Below are 23216 nucleotides of genomic sequence, written 5' to 3'. Positions count from 1 at the left end.
AAATGGGGAGGCCTATTTTAAGCGAGGACATTTAGATTTTTTAGGGCCTTTGAACTGCAACCATGCAGGTCTCTCAACCGATACCCTCAAGAGGCCACTTTCTGTGATACTATGTTGAACTGGAAACTAGAATAAGACTTTCAGGATCAGAAATGTTCTAAAGAAACAATGAGTGGAACTAATCACCTGCTGTCTATGTCTTTAAATATAAATATATATATATATATATATATATATATATATATATATATATATATATATATATATATATATATATATATATATATATATATATATATATATATATATATATATATAATGTATTTTCGGTTGCAACCACAATATTGAACACTTTGTGCTAAAATGGATTAAAACAGGTCTGTCAATTGAAACATGATCAAACGTTGAGCTTGACTTTCTACATTGCATTTTTTTTGTATTGTGCGTTATTTACATTTCCACACCAACTCCCTCATTGTAACACTGCAAGTATTCTTTTTAGGCCTCGTCTACAGACAGCTTTAGTTGTCTGGTGGGGGCTCATGTAATTACACACAACACTCACCAATCCAAACATACCACACAACATTCATTTAGATAAATAGGGATGGAGAAAGGTGCTTCATAAAATCCCCTTTCAGCCATTGGCTATTGTGGGTCAGCTGTCTATTCCGTACACGTATGTTATTCCGCCACAGTCTATTTGCTCACCCCTATCCCCACTCATTTATATTATTGTATAGTTATATGACGTATCAATAGATACAGGCCCTCAGCAACACACAACCCAAAACTTCAGCAGACCTCGACTAGGCCATCCAGAATATCTCTGCGTGGATCACCAAATCCGCCAACAGATTCGCTCCGCTGAAACCAGCAAAACCCAGCAAAACCTCAAAACAAGCCAGCTGGTACTCCCCAGAGCTCAGAACCACCAAGCGTAACTGCTACCGACACGAGAAGCGATGGTGCATAACCAAGGACTGTTCCAACAAAGCTGCTGACAAAGGCGCCCTCAGCAACCACCACCTGCGCCTCAAGGAAGCTAAGAGAGCAGCAATCACCGACTGCATCGACTTCGCAGCCAACTACATGAAGGAACTCTTCAAAATTGTCAAGGAATTCTCCAACCCCACAGCCACTGAGAACACCATCCACCTATCTACAACAACTTCGACCACCAACCCACCACTCTCAACCTCGACAACCTCAATCAACCAGCCAACACCAGCCAAACAATAACCACCTGGATTCCGCTCATCACTCAGACCACCACCACAGCAATCATGTCATCCATCCACTCAGGAGCACCCACCAGCCCTTGCCCACGCCATCTCTTCAACCTCAGAACCAACCCTATCAGCATGGAACTCACGAGCATCCTCAACGCCTCCATCTCCATGGCAACCTTCACGGACAGATGGGAACACGCAAAGGTCAGACCCCTCCTAAAGAAAACCTCTGCCAACCCCGATCTCCCTGCTCCCCTACCCAGCCAAAGTACCCTGAGAAAGCCATCAACTAACAGCTCACCAAACACCTGGAAGAAAACCACCTACTGGACGCCTCATAATCAGGATTCCATGCCAACCACAGCACTGAGACTGTGCCAATTGCCACCAAAGACAACATCAGAACTCTCCTTAACCCCTTCCATGCTCATGACGGAACGATTCCGTCATGAGCATCGGTTGAGCTGTGCTCATGACGGAACCGTTCCGTCATGGCCCCGCCCGCGCTCGAACCCTTCAGCACCGTGGGGGAATCCGCGCAGCGCTGAAGGGGTTAACTGCTGATAACTGTGGCCCTGATCCTCCTCAACCTCTGTGCTGCGTTAGACACAGTCTCCCACCACACCCTCATCAACAGACTCCACAACGCTGGCATACAGCAAAATGCCCTCAAGTGGATTGCCTCAATCATCTCAGGGCGCACACAAAGCATCCGACTACCTCCCTTCACCTCTTCACTCGAGGACATCCTATGCAGCGTACCCCAAGGATCATCCCTCAGCCCCATATTGTTCAATATCTACATGACCCCCCCTAGCAGACACCGTCAGATCCCACAAACTCAACATAGTCTCCGATGCATGTGACACCCAACTAATCCTCTCACTCACCAAGGACCCCTCCAACTCCAAATTCACCTTCCACACAATCATGACCAACGTAGCCAAATGGATGAGAGACCATTGCCTGAAACTCAACTCTGACAAAACAGAAGTACTGCTCATCGGGAAGAACAGCCCCATATGGGGCCACAGCTGATGGCCAGCAGAGCTCAAACACCCACACTGACAGGCCAGGCACACAACCTCGGCATCATCTTCGACAGCTGACTTATCATGAAACAACAAGTCAATAGCAGTTGCCTCCTCCTACTTCCAAGCCCTTCGCTTCCTATGCAGAATCTTCAGATGGATCCCAACTAACACCAGAAAGACCATCACTCAGGCCTTCATCACCAGCCGCCTCGATTATGGCTACGCTCTCTATGCCAAATATTCCACCCAGCTCCTCAAAAGCCTTCAGACCATACAGAACACACCAACCAGACTCATCCTGGACCTCCCCAAATGGACCCACATCACCCCTAACCTCAGAGACCTCCACTGGCTCCCCATCCAGTTCAAGAGCCTCATGCACGCATAGAAAGCTCTACATGATCAAGGACCATACTACATCAACAATCGACTGAACTTCCACCTACCCACAAGACACCTGCACTCTGCCTCACTCGCCTTGCCAGATACACCCTGCATTCGTCACAGCCGTAGCGGGGGCTGCTCCTTCTACATCGCTGCCAAGACCTGGAATGACTCGCTCCTCCACCTCTGAACAGCACCCTCCCTAACAGACTTCAGAAAGAAACTCAAGACCTTGGTTTTTGATAGAGACACAGCACATTAAGTGCCCAGATATGCCTAGGGGTGAGAGTGCTGCACTTTACAAATGCGGATTGATTGATTGAGAAATGCCTCTTAGTGTGTCACGTGACAGTTAAGTAAAAAATGAGTTCTGAGTTTCACACAATAGTGAGTCTTCTGACAGAAAAGATTTACTAACAGTCATATCAATGTTTGGCCTTCTTTAACTAAAGTTCCTGCGCAGCTTAAAGAGACTTCACCTTTCTTTGCAAAGGCGAAGCAAGATTCCAAAACCGTATGCAAGCTAATAACTCATTTTCTATTTATTCTCTACTATTTTCCAAATGATGGAATCTAATCTTCGTTTAGTCTTCTCCAGTTTATTACGGGTTTGCTCACCAGCAAACACAGATGATTCAGACTGATGGAAGAACGCATTAGCCCATGAGTAGGTATGTCAACAGAAAGCTTAAGCTGTCTGGTGCTAAAGACGGGCACAAAAGGATTTCAGCATCTGCAGTCTATAAGCTGGACTGTAACCATCCACTCTCTTTGTGGGTCTTGTACCTCTTCTGACCCCGCAGCTTCTATAGCCACTTCTCTGAGATGGTAGAACAGTGAAGGGCTTGGTCTCATGCAAAATAGAGCCCATATTTGACAATGACTTGGGCACTGACCACAAGAGCATCTCCCGAGGCACCGGAACATCATGCAGCACCTGGGGTGCTTTTGGCCTTGGCTTGCCCTTTCGGCTCCTTGGGCTTGAATAACTAGCTTTCGCACTGGGCCTCACATGGCTACCATAGAGGAGGAGCAACTGCTAAAGCCTCCTCTCCCAGTCTAATTCACCAACCCATTCAACTCACCCGCACACCCTTTCACTCAATCTTTCATTAGTCACCCACTCATACTCACTCATCAACTCATTAAAACTCACGCAACCATTCACTTAGCTATCCTCTCTCCATCTTATCCAACTAGTTGCTCACCCATTCAGTAATTAACTTAGTCATTCATCCACTATTGTTAGTCCCACCTGGACTGATGTGACCCACCGGAAAACAAGTAAACTAGCAGCCTAGGCAGAATGAAATGCCCAGCAGTGTAGAAACAGCTTTCTGGCAAACCAAACCAGGCAAATATTGGTAGAGCAGGTAAATGCCTTATATAATCGATCACTGTAAAAACCATAACTCTGGCTTATAACTAAAATGCAAGACAGACCTATTGGCATTCCTGATGCTCGTTTATTTGCATAGTATTGTTTTAGCACCGCTAAAACAAAATGGTTAGTTGAAAAAAACGGCTTCTGACAGGAACTGCCTAGCTCCATCCCATGGTCGTCCTCTGTCAAAGGCATGTATCCCATGCTGGGTATTGACGGTGCAGCATCTGTTTGTTGTAACTGTGACCCACGACCCCTTTTTCTGCACATACTGCTTGCCATCTTGCAACAGCAGCTGGTGCATCACCTTCCAGTATAGATTCAGTTGTTTAAAGGTTGCCCTATTTAGAGGGTTCTCCCCGGAGGTGCTAACTAAGGGTAGGTCATATGAGATGCTGCTTAGAGAAAATAGCCGTCTAGTAGTAGTATCTAGGTTTCTAAATAAAGTTGTCTATTATCCACTTGTTGCTCTAGGTTATGCCCATAAGTTGAGACAATACAGAGAAGCCTTTTTACAAGGTTTTTATTTCACATTTTGGAACACCTAGTAGGTCCACATATAGAAAAAAACATAGACAAATAAAACAAATAGGTAATGGATCTTAAAACAAAGTGCTACCCACAATTTATGCCATCAAAAATTAACAGATAGGAAGGCCGAAGATTCACAATAGAATGTTCAATACAAATTAAAAAAAGATTTTAAAAAGCTAAAATCTTGGAAACAGAAAATATCATTAGGATGATCATATAACAATTGGAGAGCCTCCACTGTAGTTTGTACGCAAAACATTAAAAAAAAATATCTCAGAAACTTTTTTCGACATAACAATAGGGCTGGACAAATAAGACATGATTCAGATCCTGTCTTTTAATTTGGCATAGATTACAAACATTAGAAATACCATACGATTTAGAAGTTAAAACATTAATGGAAGCAGGGTTAGCCTTAGCAAAGTGCAAAAAACTCCTAACCGCATGCAGCAAATTCCATGCCAAATATTGTTGCGGACATTTTATAATAGCGGATTTTACTAAAACGTCATTTCTCTCTTCTGGGCTACTCAAATCTGTATCCAAATGTCAACTTAATTTTATAGACACATGTTTGAAGCATGCTTTTAGTTGTGTTGGCAATAAAGAAAATGTCCCATTCTGATCTAATAGGTAAATGCAAAGAAAGGGTTTGGATCGGTGCGGTATGCGATGTGCCTGCTCGTGTGTATGTCAGTGGGAAGAGGTTCTTAGTATAATACGGTGCTACAGGCGGGGGGATAATCCTGAACCCCTCAACAGACATAAGATCAACAAATTTCTATACAGGATGCCAGTGGACACGTTGTAGTGATATGCAGAGCAAATTCTGCGTCTATGATTTTATGAGATATTGGGAAAACCACGACAAAAAACAATCAAACAAATAATATATAAGAGGAACACTCAAAGTATCATGTGTTCTCTGTGTTTAATGAAGATTGATTGCCCAGCAAACACGTGTTTCGTCAGGGTGGAAGACCCAAGACTTCTTCAGGGCTATTCGGCGAGATAGCTGAAAGTTGATCGATCTCTCCGCTGGTTGTACATCCGTCCCAGCTGTATGGGATTGGTGTTTCAAAAAGGCGAGTAACAAGGTGATTAATGGACCCGAAATCCACGTAGTTAAGGATTCGCAGCGTACGAGTGAGGAAGAGTCAGGTGACTTCCGGTTATCACCGTGGGTCGACAGAAGCAGCAGCGCACTCGCTGTCCCAACTCAGACTTCTAGGAGGATCATTGACCGTGGACAGAGCCTCACCCGGCTCTTCCTCACTCGTATGCTGCGAATCCTTAAATACGTGGATTGCAGTTACACTCAACCGGACACCAATATCTCAATGTGTGCATGTGGACATTCTGATCTAACTCCAGTTGTTCTAGCGCATACTTCATTGTTTTTCTCTCATCTCTCTTCAAATCAAAAATCTCCTTAGTTACAAAATGTTGCATCATTTCAAACAAGAAGTCCATTGTATCACTCCTACTAAACCTTGTACAAAAGAACTTTTGATCCCAAACTCTAGTCTTAGAGCGGCAGTTGTCGCCAAGGTATTGCACGAGAGCAGCTGCCTTAGAATTTGACCTACGTTTTTTTCCTAAAAAAGACCCGGGCTGCCACATCTATTAGCTCCACCATATGTTGCGACTATACAGAGAAGTCTTTTTACAAGAACCTCTCCCAAATGCAAACAAACCACCTTCTCAGTATTCAAAGTTAATGTGTTTGTGCAATGATCTACAGGGGTAGCAGAACCAGCTCAAAGAGGAGCTTTGCACTAGCATTTCGTACCTCAACCTGATAACTGCACTCTACAAATGAGGGATTGAGGTTGGATAACAAATTGCCCTTTTTTCAGGGTAGCGAGAATTTTCAGTTTGACAGCTGAGGGAGTCTGTAAATATTTCTCCTATTTCCCTTCACTAAGTTGTCCCCACATCCAGCTGTAGACATGTCTCCTTACATTTGAGAGACCTACAAGTTTAAAGAGTGAGAGATAACAGTGCAAAGAGACAGAAGTATAAAAGGAGACAAGGGAAAAACTTGGATAATGGAGGGATGAACATAGGGTAATAAAAGTGTTTAGCTAGGAAAGTAGGAACAAGTGTTGGACACAGGGAAACGCAGACTGAGTGATAGAAGCAAAACCGCAAGAAGGCAACAGGGGAAAACGCAAAATTAGTGGCTGACTGATGAGCACAGTGTAAAAATAAAACCAAAACCCTTAAAGTCTTCCTTCTAACTACCACCATGTTTGTATCACCTTTGAGGTATTTATCCCTTAGAAACAATTAACTACATACACTCAACAAGAACAAGCATTGTCAACGCAAATAGGTCTAGCTTGTAACTGACAATCTAAGCGAGACCTTTAGACTTCGCCAATGTTTCTCAGTATATGGTGGTGCCATTTGCTCAGAGCACTATGCAACACTGTGTGAGATTTAGATCCCTCTTTCCTATTGCCTGTTACTTTAAATTTTAGGACTTCATTTAAGGGGTGCATGAGTGGTCTTCCGAGTGACTTGGGCAGAACCACCTACACTTCCTAAGCTGCAACCCATCCATATCTTTAAGAGTTGCCTGCCTATACAATAAGAAGTTTTCAACAGGTGCTTCTGCCAACATAGCCCACGCACTTTCCACAATATAAGCTTGCTTGTCATAAACTAGAAGCGTGGTAGGTAGCTCAGCATTGTTTTTGATTCTCTAAGATAAACTCCCCTAAGCAGGTTTTTTTAAAGATGCAGAGAGTGGGGCGAGTTATAGTTTTGTCCTGCTCATGATGGCTTAAAATCCCAAAACCAGACTCCATTTTGAGCCCTCGAAATTAGCCTGTTTGCCTTTGGTCCACATTCAGCATGTCATTATCTTTGGTATAACTTGTGAAAGTTTCAATTCAGCTAAACAATGGCTTTGCTATCACTAAAGGAGGCACTTGTCTGCTACGAGCTATGCAATAACGAATTTCCAAGGTTTGACAGTGGAGATAATTTCATCATACTAGTCTAGACAAGTTATGTCTCAGATTAGTGGAAAGTCCTGCACAGTAGGCAACAAGTCAGTGGCCAAACCTAAATAAGCCCCCTGAGTTAACCACTGAATTCGAGAGGACTTCACACTGGGTTATCACGAGATGGTCTCCCAGACTGATGTAACATCTACTCCTATGACCAGAGTTGATACAGAGATGAGATGAGCTGAGCCCATCTGATCGTGTGTGATCCTTCGGAGTGAATCCTCTCCTCCGGCTGATATCTGATAACCACAGCTGATCTGCTGTGAACAGGAATTAAGTGCTATGGGACCCCAAGAAACTCTAAAGGCAAGTTAGCTACTACATGCTCTCATGGTGTAGCACATAGAAGTAGTTTTGGAGTGGTAGGCTGCTAGAAACAATTTAATTATGTTAGAACTGTTCATTTTAGTCTTGCTGCTAGCAATATGAATACGTGCACTTGCAATTCTATCCTGTGTGGGGTATTGCTCATGTACTAAGCAACAGGATGAGACTGTAGAAATAAAACACTTTCAATTCAAATGGATATAGTGCCTTTTCGTAGTACAGTGTTTGAGTGTGCTACATTAAGTAATAGAAAGGGGTTTGAATTACCACTGCATTTCTGAACTCATTACAGGGCCGTTAGTAACCCAGAAAGAATGGTCGCACACTAGCGGGTATTCTCAGTGGGTTGTGTGGGGCTACAATACCCTGGACTCTCCTGCTCGAAGTGATGGTGCACTGTACTCAGTCCAGGAACGCGTGGGAAGGGAAGCCAGACTTTGCAGACCTGGGCGAGGGTCCCAGTTCATGCAACAATGACCAACATGTGCTGCCTGGAAAAAACAGCACTGGTGGATCTGGAATGCCCATTGGAAATTGCCTTTGCTGAGCTGCACAACCGGCCTTCAAGTGCGATGGCTGCAGCAGAATGCTGGCATATGTGTACCCATCATAATGGGCATCTTAGTCTCTCATTCCGTCCTGCTTGGTGAGGAATGAACAATGCTCAAAGTGGATGAAATGTCCCCTGTCAGCATTGCAGGCACCTGTAGGTCTCTGCCTTGTAAGCCATAGGCAGGGGGTTGCATATATACATTCATTCTACCCTGTAAGGGGTGCAAATGTAATTCAATGCATTTAATTTTAAGCCACGCCTTGAAAATGGAAATGTCATTGCTGATTCTGCACTTTGCAGTAGCATACCCTGAGAGTAGCAAGTCCTGGCAACTTACCCACATTGCTTATGACAGTGTATGCAAATCCGAGCAAAGGATGCCGCAGAGGCCTACTAAGCACAGTCAGCCAAGGAATATTACAAAAGCTGAACTCAAACCTTTTCCCTTTACCCACAGTGTTCTATGGTGAACCTGGATATATAGAGCCAGTAAATGCAGCTATAGATTTTTTAGGGCATTTTCATCCACTGTAAATGTGCAGGAACATTATTTGAATTCAATCTAAAGTACATGTGCTAATTCACAAACTACATTTCCCATTAACTAAATGCATTCGACATATACATAAGACAAAAACACCCGCATTTGTAACTGAAACAAAATATGAGCGTAAATTACGCTCCGGTGCACGTCCCTGCACATCCCTCATACACAAAAAGATACGCACACTGTTGCCATCCTAATCACTACCACAGACTTGCTGTCTCAGAGTACTGTGAAATCCTCGGAGGTTAAACATCTAACAGAAATGTCTCCTGCCACGTTGGAGGCACTGGGGCACCGGTCACGAGCTGGCGAGGTACAATCGAACCCCTGCAAAGCACTAGATCTTTACATCACTGCAAAAACGTATCCAGGCACCCTAATGCGCATACATAACGTCAGTGCCACTCACATAGGTAATGTGCGTTTCAGGAATATGACATGAAATTATGTGAGGTGTATGAACAATTTTTGCTGGTGCCTCGCGTGGCTTTTCTAGGTGAGGTCAGGACAGATCTCGCAGAGAAAATTATTTGAGATACTAGAGGGAAACCGGCTCGAGCAGAACATATCAGATTCGAAGAGAAAAGTGAAAATGTCTCTAGGCGAGAAAATGTCTCTTCGAAACAGTCTCCAAGTGTGTCAAATTAACACAAAATTATATGAAATAAAAAATATATTTGCACAGCTGGGACTCGAGGCTTGCATGGCACGTGTTAAAAGGGCAGGTTTTAATCGCACCTGGGGGAGCAAAGTAGCTTTTATGACTAGTGTCTGATACCCAGTGCTTAATTTGAGTCAGTGGTTTCCAGTGCTTTGCACGGCAATTAATTGTCAGCACCAGAGTTTGTGACAGTCTGCTACATGGTGGCGCTGTCTGTCTAATTTGGAGATGAACACAACAGTTGTTTATTAATTCAATACAGATTGAAAATGACTATTGCCTAAGCCTAAGCCATTCTTATAGCTTTGAGGGCCTGAAATAGTCTGATTTGTCACACTTATAGAAGTGTGATGGTTAGTAGTTGTGTTGGCACTATTACTGGCAGCGATGGCAGGGCCAATATGTGGTGCAAGCTGCAGGGGTCTCCTGATGAGGGCCCTGTCACTTATTATTATTTATTTTTTTACAAACTAAGCACTGCTGATACGTAAATCCAAACAATTCCGAAGGAGTTCTATGATATTCCCCCAACAAAGACATTATAAGTAAATATATGTCCCCTATCCTATTTCATGGTTTGTAAAATTAAATGAAAATCACGTCAATTATTAGAAAATGTATTTCAACAGAAGGAAATCACTTTTAGAAAACACCCATCTAAAAATATTCTTGGGATCACTTCCTTGTACAAACACAGGCGCGCAACACCCATTGGACTCAAAGGGCTTCAGCCCCTCCCCCCCCCTCCCCCGTCGTGTGTGGCAGCCTGGGATGAGACAGCTTCCCGGCGCACACACAGCCGCACCCGAGCACTTCACAGGTCTTTAAAATACCATTTGCATGTTAATGAAGCCTCGCTGTTGTTTCACCCCTTCTAAGAGCCCCTGCAGCTCCACTCTGCCTATGCTTAAAAGATTCAGCCCCCCCGAAATTTTTTCTTAGCCCCCCCCCCCCCCGAAATTTGGCTCTAGTTGCGCCTCTGTACAAACATACCTAATAATTAGTAACCAACCCTGCTGCAGAACGAAAACGTATTTAAGGGTGATGTGTGGGTTGGAATCTATTGAGTATTTCCTAATATGAGAGGATGCAGAGAGGAATGTGCTAAATTGCAGCTTTCGCATTTGTTATCTAGCAGTCGGAAGACCACACTCCCTTGGCAGCTCAGGATGTGTACCCTGAGACTGAAACTTCACACGAACTCCAAACCCTAAAAAGATAGCGTGCTTTGGCAGTGCAGTGCAGAGGACTGTCTGGTCAAGGCAGCCTGGTACTTACCTCTCTGGCAGCACATCCAAGAAAAAGAGAACCCCTGTCAGAGGATCTAAACTCTGGCTTACTGGTTTCACCGCAGTGAGTCACACTCATCCCCACCCAGGACTCTTCCTCTGGATCCCCACACCCTAATATCATGATCAGTTCTTTCAGAGACCAACCGAATGGCAACCTTGGTTCATGTACTCTCAACATCTCATCCTGCTTGTGGTAGGTCACTTCCTAGGATGCAGTTCACATCTGAGCCTAGTCCGGCTGGCAGAGGAATTTCTGCCCCTTCTCTTCCCACTCACCACGTTTTTGCTGTCGCTAGGCATGGGGGCCTGTTAGTTCTCAGGATCTACCCTCTTCAAAAACTGCTCATGGGCCACAACAACCTGCCTTTGGTTCAAAGGAAAGTGCTGCCATCATCTCCCTCAAAGATACAACAGTCAATTTCAATATCAGCTCTTGCTTCTGCTTTCTTGTTCTCTCAGTCCAAACTTTGAGCTTCCAACCAGCTCAGACGGGGACAAGCTGCAAGCAAGCACTCTGCTTCCAGGACTGGGTGGTGTAGGTGACACTGGGCCCTGTCTATGAGCCGCCCCACTCGCACTTGGCCCTCTTCCAAAGAGATGATCAGGGCCTTCCAGGCTTCCTCCCTTCCATAGCTCTGACTTACAGGCCTTTTCAGAACAATGGGACATCCTGGTCTATTACCTAGGAGAAGAACAAGGTATGACTCACCGAACGTTAATCATCTAGTGCCTTATAATGGAATACATTTTCACTGAGAATCCTGCACTTAGTGCTGCTACCTGTGACTCAAACAGCAACAAACTGTGTGTGAAGTATTTAAGAAGCACTAAAACAATATCACAAACAAGGAAACACACAGGTAAGGTGTAACAGAAACTCAGTCAAAAGAAGATAAATGTACAGAGTATACAAAATTCAAATTAAAGCTCAGGATATATACATTTTAGAAAACAATCTAAAAACGCAGCAATAAGAAATAATGAAAAGGTTAATTTCACTGTTGGGCTAAGTTTATTTCTAAAAGGAGGAACTGCATGCCACACTTGCACCTAAAATAAAGACACAATTAACAGAACCTTGCTATTAGACCTAGCATATCTTGGCGTGATTACCCCTGATTTTTTGTCTCTGCCTTCTTTGCAATTTAGATGTTTGGGGTACTTTGAAACTGCTGATCAGTGTCAAAGGACAAGTGTTACCTATGTAAAATGTAACGGTGATTGGTTGGCCATGATTGGTATGTTTGCCTTACTAGTAAAGTCCCAAGTGATGTGCACTGTGTGCGCCAGGGCTAGTAATGCAGGGCGCGCAGAGAAGGGAACTCAGGCCTTCAGTGTAGGGACTGCGCGCAGAATGCTAAGTTAGCATGTTGTCCTGACAAGTACAACCACTGGTCAGGCCTGACTTCCCCTTTTACATACTCATTGGGCACCCCCGGTTGTAGGTCCCGTGTAATCCCTGGGCAGGGTGCAGTTTAGGTAAAAGGTAGGACATATCCTAAGGTGTGTGTTATGTTCTGACAGTGAAAAACACTCCAGTTCATTTTTCACTGCTGAAAGGCTTTTCTGCCCATAGGGCAGAATGGGGGAGGCTGGGTGTTGTGTTTGTTAGCCTAGTTTCCTGTCAGTTTATAATGGAGAGGTGAAGTTTAGTATGCATGAACTCACAGTGTCATAGCACATCTTTCTGTGAAGGTGGTTTTGTCACTCTGTGTTCAGAATCCACTCTTATAGAAAGTGGCGGAGTTTTGTGCTCTAGGCATTTCTGTGTGTCTCTGCTGAAATGTGGATTGTCTATCTGGATCTGAAAGGTGAGAGGAGCTGGGAGAGGTCTTGACCCAGGGAGGGGTTGCGATGGCACCAGGCTGACCTGCATCTGGAGAGTAGGGGGTGTAAAAGCCCGGGAGGTGAAAAGGCCTGGGCTGGTGCTATAAACCAATTGACCCATCTACTGCTGAGTGATTAAGGATCCAGATTCCCAGTATCAAAGGGAGAGAGGTGACACTGGAAGGGAGACACCCAGAACTGATTTAGTGAGGGGTCAGGGAGCCCTGAGCACAAACGAACTTCAAAGACAGTAAGGGGTATAATTATGAGAGCTGAAACCCCTGAACGCGGGAATGAAATAGATATGAATTGAGACTGAAAAGGCTTGGACCCATTCTGTGGTCAAGAGGAACCTCTGCTAAAGAAAGAGCAACTGAAGAGACTGCTGTGGAAAGACCAATCCTTGCTTCGTGATCTGGGGCTGGTCTGCAGTTTGCTGTTCTAACTAAGGGAGACGCTGTTGGGACTGTGCTTGGAGGCGCTGGGTCCCCCTGCTTGAAGAAGACTGTGCTTTTTGCTGTGTCTTGTAACCCCAAGGGCCCTAGGTGATCTGGCTCCCTGTTTGGAAATACAGGATCATAAAAGTTTCTGGAGAAGTCCCAAGCAACGTGGTGTGCACGTGCTTTTGCAGCTTGAGACCCTCAGAAGATGTGCCTTGTGATCATGGGCATGCAAGAGTAAGCTGAGTCTTGGATGCGCTGGGTGCGTGTCGTGAAGCAGGCCAAAGCGTTGGTGAGGAGCGCCTGGTCGTTGTGTGCACGGGGAGATGAAGCGAGACTTGGATGCGCTGGGTGCGTGTCGTGGTATAGGCCATGGCGTTGGTGAGGAGCGATTGGTCGTTGTGTGCACCAGAAGAAGAAGTGAGTCTCAGACGCGCAGCATGCGTGTCGTGGTGCAGCCAGGGCGTTTGTGAGGAGCGCCTGGCCATCGTGTGCACCGGGAAAAGAGGTGAGACTCGGACACGCAGAGTGCGTGTCGTGGTGCAGCCAGGGCATTGGTGAAGAGCGCCTAGACACCGTGTGCACCGGGAGAAGAGGTGACACTTGGATGCGCAGAGTGCATGTCGTGGTGCAGGCGGGACGTTGGTGAAGAGCGCCGGGTCATCGTGAGCACCAGAGAAGAGGCGAGTCTCAGACGCGCAGTGTGTGTGCCGAGGTGCAACCGAGTCACTGGTGAGGAGTGCCTGGGTATTTATATTTTGTAATGGTTTTTATTAACTATACAATAAAGCATTTACTTACAGTTACTTACAGAGTGCCTGGGTAGTGTGTGCACCAAACTTGAAGTAAAGTCTCCACAGTGCTGAGGACGTATCTCGGTGTTGACTGAGACCGCCGGAAGGAGGGCCAAGTCATGGGGCCCTCGGAGTAAACCAGCAGCGGCCTGGACCGGAAGCCCCGGAGGAGCTGAACCCCCGGCCCCCGGCCCGAGTCCGCCGCAACCTGTGATGGAGTTCTGGATCAAGGCCCAAGTCGCTGACGTCGGAAACGAGAGTGGGGTCGCGCCGCCCCAGGTAACGTGGATTACTACCTGAGATGGGGTGCGGGCCCGGAGGGACACTCTCTCGGACTCTCGCTTCTGTCAGCTGAGCGAGCCTGTGGCTTTGGCTCGGATCTCGGTCCGTGCTGACCCAAGGAGGGGCAGTACAGGGGCCGGAGTGGGAAGCAGTACTTTTGTGTCATCATTGATCCATACGGGGGGCACTGTTAATGAAGCACCTAAAACTGTTTCATAACAGTTTGCATTATTGCTGCTAACAAACTATCGAACTGTCGTATGTCGTATGACGCCTGACCTCATTTGTGCCTGAAGAACTATATGCTTGGTGCACTACACACTGCGTTATTTTTTCCTTGCAGACTACCGGATTGTAATGTGGCGCAGTGCATTATTTCTTCATTGCACAGTACAGGATTGTAGCGTGACACATTGCTTAGAAGTGAGCTTAACTGTTGGTTAGAAGCGGTGGTTGGGATTAGAACCTACCAACCCACTGGAAAGAATACTACCCATTCTTATATGTTGATTTTGTATCGTGCGGTCCTATCGTATAATTACTTATATAAAGACTATACTCATTTTATAAAAACTTGTGTGGAGTCTATTTGTGGTGACATCATTGGTTTGCTGTGAGCGTGCTTTCACATACTGTACACTCGTGCCTTGGAGATAAGCCTGGCTGCTCATGCCAAGCTACTAAGGGGGTGAGCAGGGCTATCTCAGACGGTGTCCTTACGTAGCCTAACGTTGAAGCGAGGGGTCGGGGACTCCCACCTCCAGCATTTGGGGTGCGGCGGTAAGTGATAAGGACCCCCACTTCCAACACTTGCCTTTGCCTCACCCACGCTGGGTCACTCGAATGCTCACAAACATCAAGGAACTTTTTTGGGAAGACCAAATCTACTGATCCGAAGGGAAAACATACTTTTTCAATCCTCTTCTTCAGTGGAACAGCCAAAGTCTTAGTTCCAACATTGACCAATGTTGTCAAGTTCTTCGTGGTCAGTTCTAAACCTCTCAGAATGCTAACTGCAGCATTCAGAACACCAATCCACCGATAGAAGTGGAAGACAGACTCACCACACTCTTTAGCCAGTACAAGTTCCACTTATCTACGACTTCTTCTCGTGACAGTGATCAGACAACTTCCAATGGGGAAGTCTGAGTTTTAGCGGTCATATAAGACCAGTCCGACCACAAGTCTGCTCATTATGTTTACGGAGGTGTTCAAGATGGGGGTCTTCCCACAATCTCTGAGAGAGGCCCTGATTGTAGTATTACCCAAGCGGAACCGTGTCCCTACCCGTAGCATCGGCTCTCGCTGATTACCACTGACTGCAAGGTCCTGGGAAAACTTCCATCACATATAACAATGTCAGCTTTATACCTGCCAGAGGAACTGCATTCAACATCCGGAGATTGTTTCATGTAATGGACCAATCTTGGCTGGGAGGCAACTCGCCGGTCCTTCTTTCGATGGATATCAAAAAAAGCATCTAAAACAATTGTGTGGCTCTATTTATTTGCAGTGCTAAGGACATTTAGGTTTGGTCCAAAATATTCAAATATAGATGACACTCCTATATGAGCAAACCTCGGAGAGGGTCCGCACAGGTACAGAGGTATTGTGTGCATAGCCCATCAGGATGGGGACCAGGTATGGCTGTACCCCCACTCTCTTTTCCCTAGCGATGGAACCACTAGCTCACGTGCTACACACAAAGGCCTCTGACCAGGGCATTCAATTGCCCACGCCACTCACATTGTGTCTATGTCTGTGGATGACATATTCATCTATCTCTGCAACCTGTAGCTGCCACTCCCTCTTTCCCTCCCCACTGAAGGCGCTTCTGACACAATTACGTCGACTCTCATAATTGTCAATCAATTGGGATGAGTCTGGTCTGTTCCCACTGGATTAGGCAAATGGACAGACTATACAACCGTGGCACGCGATGATGACACCATGGGAGGGGGATACATTTCGGTATCTAGGAGTCCAGGTCTACAGGGATAAGTCCAGGCTCTAAAATTATAATTTAGGTGCATACTAACAGTCCCTAACAGTGCATGGCCTGACCTTCTGGTGTGCGCTACACACTGTCGCCAATGGGCAGGATAGTGATCGCTAAAATGTTGTTGCTACCCAGGGTCCTGTACTGTTTTGCGTTGTGGCAGCTTCACCTTCATAGGAGAGTCTTTTGGGACATAGATGTGCTGCTCCGGCACCTGGTCTGATGCTTGGGTAGATTCAGGGCAGCATTAACACTTCTCTATGGGTCAATCTCGGCTTCACTGTACAAGCCACTCAAATCGGACGGCGTTGGACAGAGAGGTCATCAACTGGGACAAGATTTGAAAATATACCAAAAGTGTACTAAGAAACCTGCATTTTAGATATACCCAGATTAACTATTTATACATCAAACTTATTTGACACCAGGCCACTTGGCGAAAATGTATCCCAGGTCGGCGGACATATGCCGGAAGTGACAGATGCTTGGGGCAGACTTCATAAACATGGTTTGGTCCTGCGAGTTAATCACACGATACTGGGCGCTCATCGTGAACAACTCTACAAGACCTTACAATCAAATATCTGGCACAAGACATAAGGACATTACTACTAAGCCTACAGCCATGCTCAGTGGAACATAAACACACTGCCAGATTTATTGATTTAGGACTGGCTCTAGCCAAATGTGCCATCGCCATGTTATGGAAAGCACGGCAACCTCCTGACAATGGGACAAGGCTGAGAGATGTAGAGAAAAGAACCAGGTTCCGAAACTACAACTCTTAAAAGTAAAATTGGGGGCAGACAGGGAACCATGTGTCGAGCCTCCTAGAAGACTCTACTGGCGGCAATGCAGATGAAGACAGATGAGAGACATCCATGAATACTCTCATCCTGCTGACCCCCCTCCCTGCCGCCTTGCTATTGATAGCAAGTCCAGAGGACCTAGCCACCCTTTGCAGGTGCGTATTAATAACAGTGCACTGCACAATGTTAAGGCACTGGGAGACAGGCTTGCACAGTCCCATGGAGTACAATTGCATTGCTCTCCTCAGATACATGACCAGTACAATTGTCCAAAACCCCCTCACCTACTCCTGATTCCCGCTCCCCACCCATCATTGACTATGCCGAAACTGACACGCCGGATCTGCGGAAAGCTGTTATTGGTTAATTGGTTAACATTTGCTGCCCAGCATTAGGGCTAGCAATAGCCCATTGGAAAAACCAATACACACAATATACTCATACGCTTAACTTGTACCAATTTATTCTATATTGTCTCAGGAAATGTGTTCGCTGTATGATACAGATGGAGTATCCTGGAATATCATAATGTGTATCTACTGTTACTATAAGATGGTCATCAAAAATATCTTTTTAAAGATATTAATTAAAAAAACAAGGATTAAGTAAAAAATACCAAATACTTTTAATAAATTAAATATTATAATAGCTGTAAATCAATTTGCACTTCCCTCCCTACTGCCCATAAAACACAAACACCAAAAGATAATTTATATAATCACTAAAACAACCATAAATTACAGTATTAAAATAGCATTTAAATAAAACAAATGAACTTTAAAAAATATATATATATAAAATATATTTTACAAAGCTTATTACACACACTTATCAGATATGTAATACATATTCCATATAAAATATTAACATGCATATTGAATAATCGATTATAAATACAGAATTATCAATTACATATTAATATAATATTTTTAAAGGTAAACGGAAAACAATTTACCACCCTGTTCCACTATAAACACACAACTAAAATATAAGTAACTAAGTAAATTATATAAAAACAAAATTATACTTAACAATATAAACTTGGTTAAATAAAATAAGAATTAGAAAATGTATCAAATGAATACTCAATAAAATGTTTATTTACAAAGTACGTTTAAAATCAATAAATTATCATTTAACTTCCTACCAATAATGCGCTACCACAATATAAATTAATAATCAAATAAAAATAATGTATTACACATTTAAAGTTACAAACTGTAAATAAACAAGTATAAGAATTAGGCTAAAAAAACTAACACATACCATTAAATATTATATATTGACTGAATTTAAAAAAACAATATTTATTACAACTATATTAAACGATATTAAATAGAATGATATTCTTAAAAACTAAATTGTATACAAACAAAACCGGCTATTCTTACCTTTGATATTTTCTTTCACGTAATATTTGTAATGAAGATATTTTTGACGTAATATACATGCCACACGATTACATGGGAAGATGTCATGTGGTGCTGATCATTGACCAAAATGGGCACACATTTTCTAGGTTCAGTCCATGAATTAATTAATCTATAGAGGAGCTTCCTAGCCAATATCATGACGGCATACTATCTACAGTAGATGTGGCTGCCAGATAGTTTTTTCAATCATAAAACACACAGACAGAAAATTTCTCATTAGAACACATGGCGCACAAAGCTTTTCAGACTTGCAAAAATATACATCTATGAACACAGACACACCCCCATGCTGAAGACTTGATGGGGACATTTTTTGGAGTGGAGGTACAAGCATGCTCAGTTTCACAAACAAAGTATGCAACAGCAAAGACCAAATGCACTCGCTCAACATGAAGCACTGTCACAATCGACACACATGGAGATCTGCAGTTGGCTACACATTCACTATGGTTGAGCACGGTATCTTTGTTACATGTGTCCAGGTGATCGGGGAATGCCCAGGTAGCTATTGACTCACTTCATCAATCACCATCACCATGGAAGGTTATATTATGGCCATATTCCAATACAGAAGGTGTATAATGCGAATGTGGCCCATTGAAGGCTCAATTCCAGGGCTTCCACATCAGTGGTGATGAATGCAATAAAGAACAGAGAGGTGCTGAATGTTGCACAGTGTTGTCCTGGGGCAGTGCACCCTCGCCACATATGGACTATACAGGTCTTCAAGTTACCCTTGATGGTGATCCAAGAAACCCACCAGCAAACCAGTGCAGCAGCTCTGCACCCATCACAATGTAAAATGTCACGCCAAGTTACTTCTGATTATAAACCAATCAGGACACAGTAGAAGCGGGTCTTCTGTCACAAACGTGACGGATATCCCGCCCGTCTTTTTACAAGTGCAATAAAATATAATGGACTTGCAAAACGGCAGGCAGAATATCGGTGGCCTTTGTGATGGAGTAACACGACCCCGACCTGACCCCTGTACACCCATCTGAACCATCCCAGGCATCCCACCCCCTCGTCCAACTGGTGCTGCAAGAACTATGTGGGGAATGCGATAGAACTGATGAGTCTCACTACATTAGAAAAAACATTCAAGTGTGAGACACTGCTTGCATATGGTCATGCGCTATAACCATGAGACCTAAATGCACCATGACTAATTATTCCAAATTTTCTTTAAAACACATTTGTATTTGTCTTCTCAAATTAAATTAGGCAGCCCGTGTTTACCCAGAGACACTCATTCTCATGCAGAGGTCAGTGTGTTCATGCTAGAAGGCAAACTGTCATTTCTGTGCACTGTTTATTGCATGGTTCAGCAGAAACACATGCCAAAGGCAGTTGGGGTGTGCCACACTGCCGCACACTCCCTGCATAAGCTGCCCCTGTCAGTGAAACAACGTAGCATAGAACATTGCAGTATCATTTTCTTTGTCTTATCTGTTATTGGAAATTACCAGCATCAAACTGTTTCAGATGACTGTGAGCATTTGGTAGACAATTTTGAAGTAAGAACAAATGTCAGTCCTGCTCTGATACATTTAGGTATATTCGTTTGTCAGTGTGAAATGAATTCTTGCGCTCGTTTTATAGATTTGTATATGCTCAGTTTCAAAGCGCTCTGAAGCCTTCAGGTGGAATAACGCACTTACAATACATCTGAAATAAAATAATAGCTCATATGTATTCAGTGAATTAGGATACTACTGTTCTTTTCTGTCACACTTACTTTTGATTTAAAGGTGTACAATGGGTTTCCGTTCCTGTACTTCCAGTGCCTTAGTACAAGCTGGAGCGCTGCTCTCTTAAATGATACGAAGGTGAAGAAGGCACAGAGTTAAATGTATTTTCTAGCTTTACCTTTGGAAGGAAATTGAGCTTTCCGTTGCTACCCTCTTCCCCCCCCCCCCCCCCGCCAGAAAATACTCACACAGCTTATCAATGCGTGCAAATGTTTTTTTTTTAATTTGATTTTTTTATTTTTACAAAACGGGAATTTCTCTCTCCATTTTCTAGTTGATTGCATTGATCTCTAAACAGGTTTCGAGATGCAATGTGAATAGGTCAGAACTCACACGCAGATTTCCCACCAGAAAGAATTTCATGACCACTTTAGTCAATTCACTATTTTGCCCACCTGACAGACGCATGACCAAACAAACAAAACACCGTTTGCTTTTGGAAAAAAATATAATTTCTAACACCGTTATGAGTTAATTGTTTCTCTTTAGAAGAAATTGCAGTGTCTACATGACTCAGTAAAAAATTCCTTCAAAAAACAATATTGTGGAACTGAAATACATCCCTTACATGTATGGGACCTGGTTTTGAAGATGATAAAGGGAAAAAATATCAAGAATCGAGTCATCAGACATTTATTCACACTGTGGATTGTAACAAACCTACATAGTAATTCTGATAATTTCGGAAGCAATAAATTGGTCAGTCAATGGTCCAAGTAAGCAGGGCACATGAATCAGATATTTAGTGGACCCCGAAGTCTGGGTACCTCAAATACACTCTTGCCTTGATCCTCGCCCAGGCCCTTTGAGCAACCCTCACCCATCGTGACCCCCTCACTAGTGGCCTCACTCACCACAGATGGGAAACCTCTCCCCTCCCGAACGACCCCTCTCGGCCTTACAGAGTCATAAACCCACTTCAAGAGAAGGATATCATCTCCCTTCTTCTCTCTTATGGTACATCTTATGCTGTTAACACAAACTCTCTCTTATGACCCATCTCATACTGCTAACACATCGAATCTCTGCCAAAATGAAGCAATACACTCAGACCCGTTTAGAAAGTCCTCGGATAACAGAAGATCCTTAAATAAGAACAACCTTACACTTGTTCCCACCACTACTCCTCATCCAGCCGACCCCAAATACAGCTCAAAGGCGTGCTTTTCAATTGCAGATCTGCAGTACGACATGCTGCTGACATCGCTGCCCTCATCCTGGCTCATGATCCAGATACTCTAGTGTTGACTGAGACCTGGCTCAACAACTCCTCTGCACGCATTATTGAGATACTAGTGCCCCCTAACTTTGACATCATCAGGCTTGAAAGATCCGGTGGACAAGGGGGAGGCATCGTAATAATCTATCAGTTAGACAACTGCATGCTGATCCCATGCCGTCATGCGAATACCTTTGCTTCGAAGTATTATGCAACAACAAGCAAGCCTTTAAATTCCACGTGCTTTCCCATCCTCCACAAGACAATCTCCCCTTCCCAAAGCAAGTCATGGAAATCATCTCATCGAATGTGGTCTGCCATGGCACCCAGATCTTCCTTGGAGACTTTAACCTCCATTGGAATGATAAGAATGACTCGTCAGTCAGCCTCAAATCTTTCCTATCTGTCCTCAACCTCACTCAAATCTGCGATAGCCCTACCCACATCAAGGGAGCAACCTTAGATCTGGTCATTAGTAAGATAGACTCTATCCAATTTAAAGCTTTTGCCCCATGAGACTGAACAGACCACTACTGCATCTCATTACTCATCTCAGAATCGGTGAGACATAATACAGCTCAGCTAAAGAAACCTAGACACTGGCAAAGAAGTAGTAGAAACATTAACCCATATGGTCTGACTTCATGCATCGACAACAACCTGCCCCAACCCCTGGATATGTCTGATGTTGGAGACCTCACAGATCATGGCTGACATCTTAGACTCAATGGCACCCCTACAGCTAAAAAGAATGCCTTCCAAAATCTCCAAACCCTGTTTTAATGGTAGCTTAAATACTGATAGAAGAAATCTTAGACTGACGGAAAATTTATGGAGATCCTCTCCATCCCTTGACCACCTCACTCAGCTGAGATCACTGAGAAATCAAGACAACAAAAGCATCAGATGCCCTAAAGCCAGTTATTTCAGAAAGCAATTGGAGCAAGTAAAGAACCGGCCAAAGAAATTGTTTGAACTCATCAAGCTTCAATCTAACAGCCAACCTAATCCTCAACCAATGGATCGATGTGTGCAGCCAAACTGTGAGGATTTTGCCGCCTTCTTCCTGGAAAAGACAACAAAGATTGAACTGGAACTAAGGGTAGCTTTGGAGAACCTTCCTGTCATATATCCTACCTCGGGATTGGTGAGGCCCCCCCACCATTTGGGTTCTCCCCCAAAAAACAATGCTGCTTGGAGCCTTTTTTCCAAACCTTGTATGAAAGCACCATTCGCAAAACTCTGGCCTCTCTGAAGCCATCCAACCATTTCAGCGATCCCTTGCCATCGAACCTCTTCGAGGAAATCAGATATTCCTTACTCCCTCTTTGGACGAGTATAATTAATGCCTCTCTGCTTCAAGGTACGATTCCAGATTGCCTTAAATCGGGGCAGGTCACTCCCATCATTAAAAAAACGACAGCTGACCACACTAACCCTCACAATTACCGCTCAATCTCCAACATTCCAACCCTGGCTAAGCTCTTAGAGAAATGCGTACACACCCAGCTATACAGCCACATTAAACAATTCCGCTTGCTGGACCAATTCCATTGAGACTTCCGTCAGGGGCATAGCATGGAATCTGCTCTTACTCACATTATTAATGATGCTCTACGAATGCTAGACTCAAACGATTCATGCCTTCTGATCCTCCTTGACCTATCGTCAGCTTTCAATACGGTTAAACA

The 23216-nt window shown here is 44.1% G+C and overlaps 1 protein-coding gene across 3 annotated transcripts in view; it reads right to left on the bottom strand.

The window, feature by feature from the left end:
• SFMBT2 (Scm like with four mbt domains 2) overlaps positions 1-23216 on the bottom strand; it is an 819725-nt gene that overhangs the window by 456760 nt on the left and 339749 nt on the right. The window lies entirely within an intron of this gene.

The sequence above is a fragment of the Triturus cristatus genome, chromosome 4_1 (assembly GCF_964204655.1).
Source record: "Triturus cristatus chromosome 4_1, aTriCri1.1, whole genome shotgun sequence".
Taxonomy (NCBI): Eukaryota; Metazoa; Chordata; class Amphibia; order Caudata; family Salamandridae; genus Triturus; species Triturus cristatus.
This window is presented reverse-complemented; position numbering and strand designations above follow the sequence as displayed.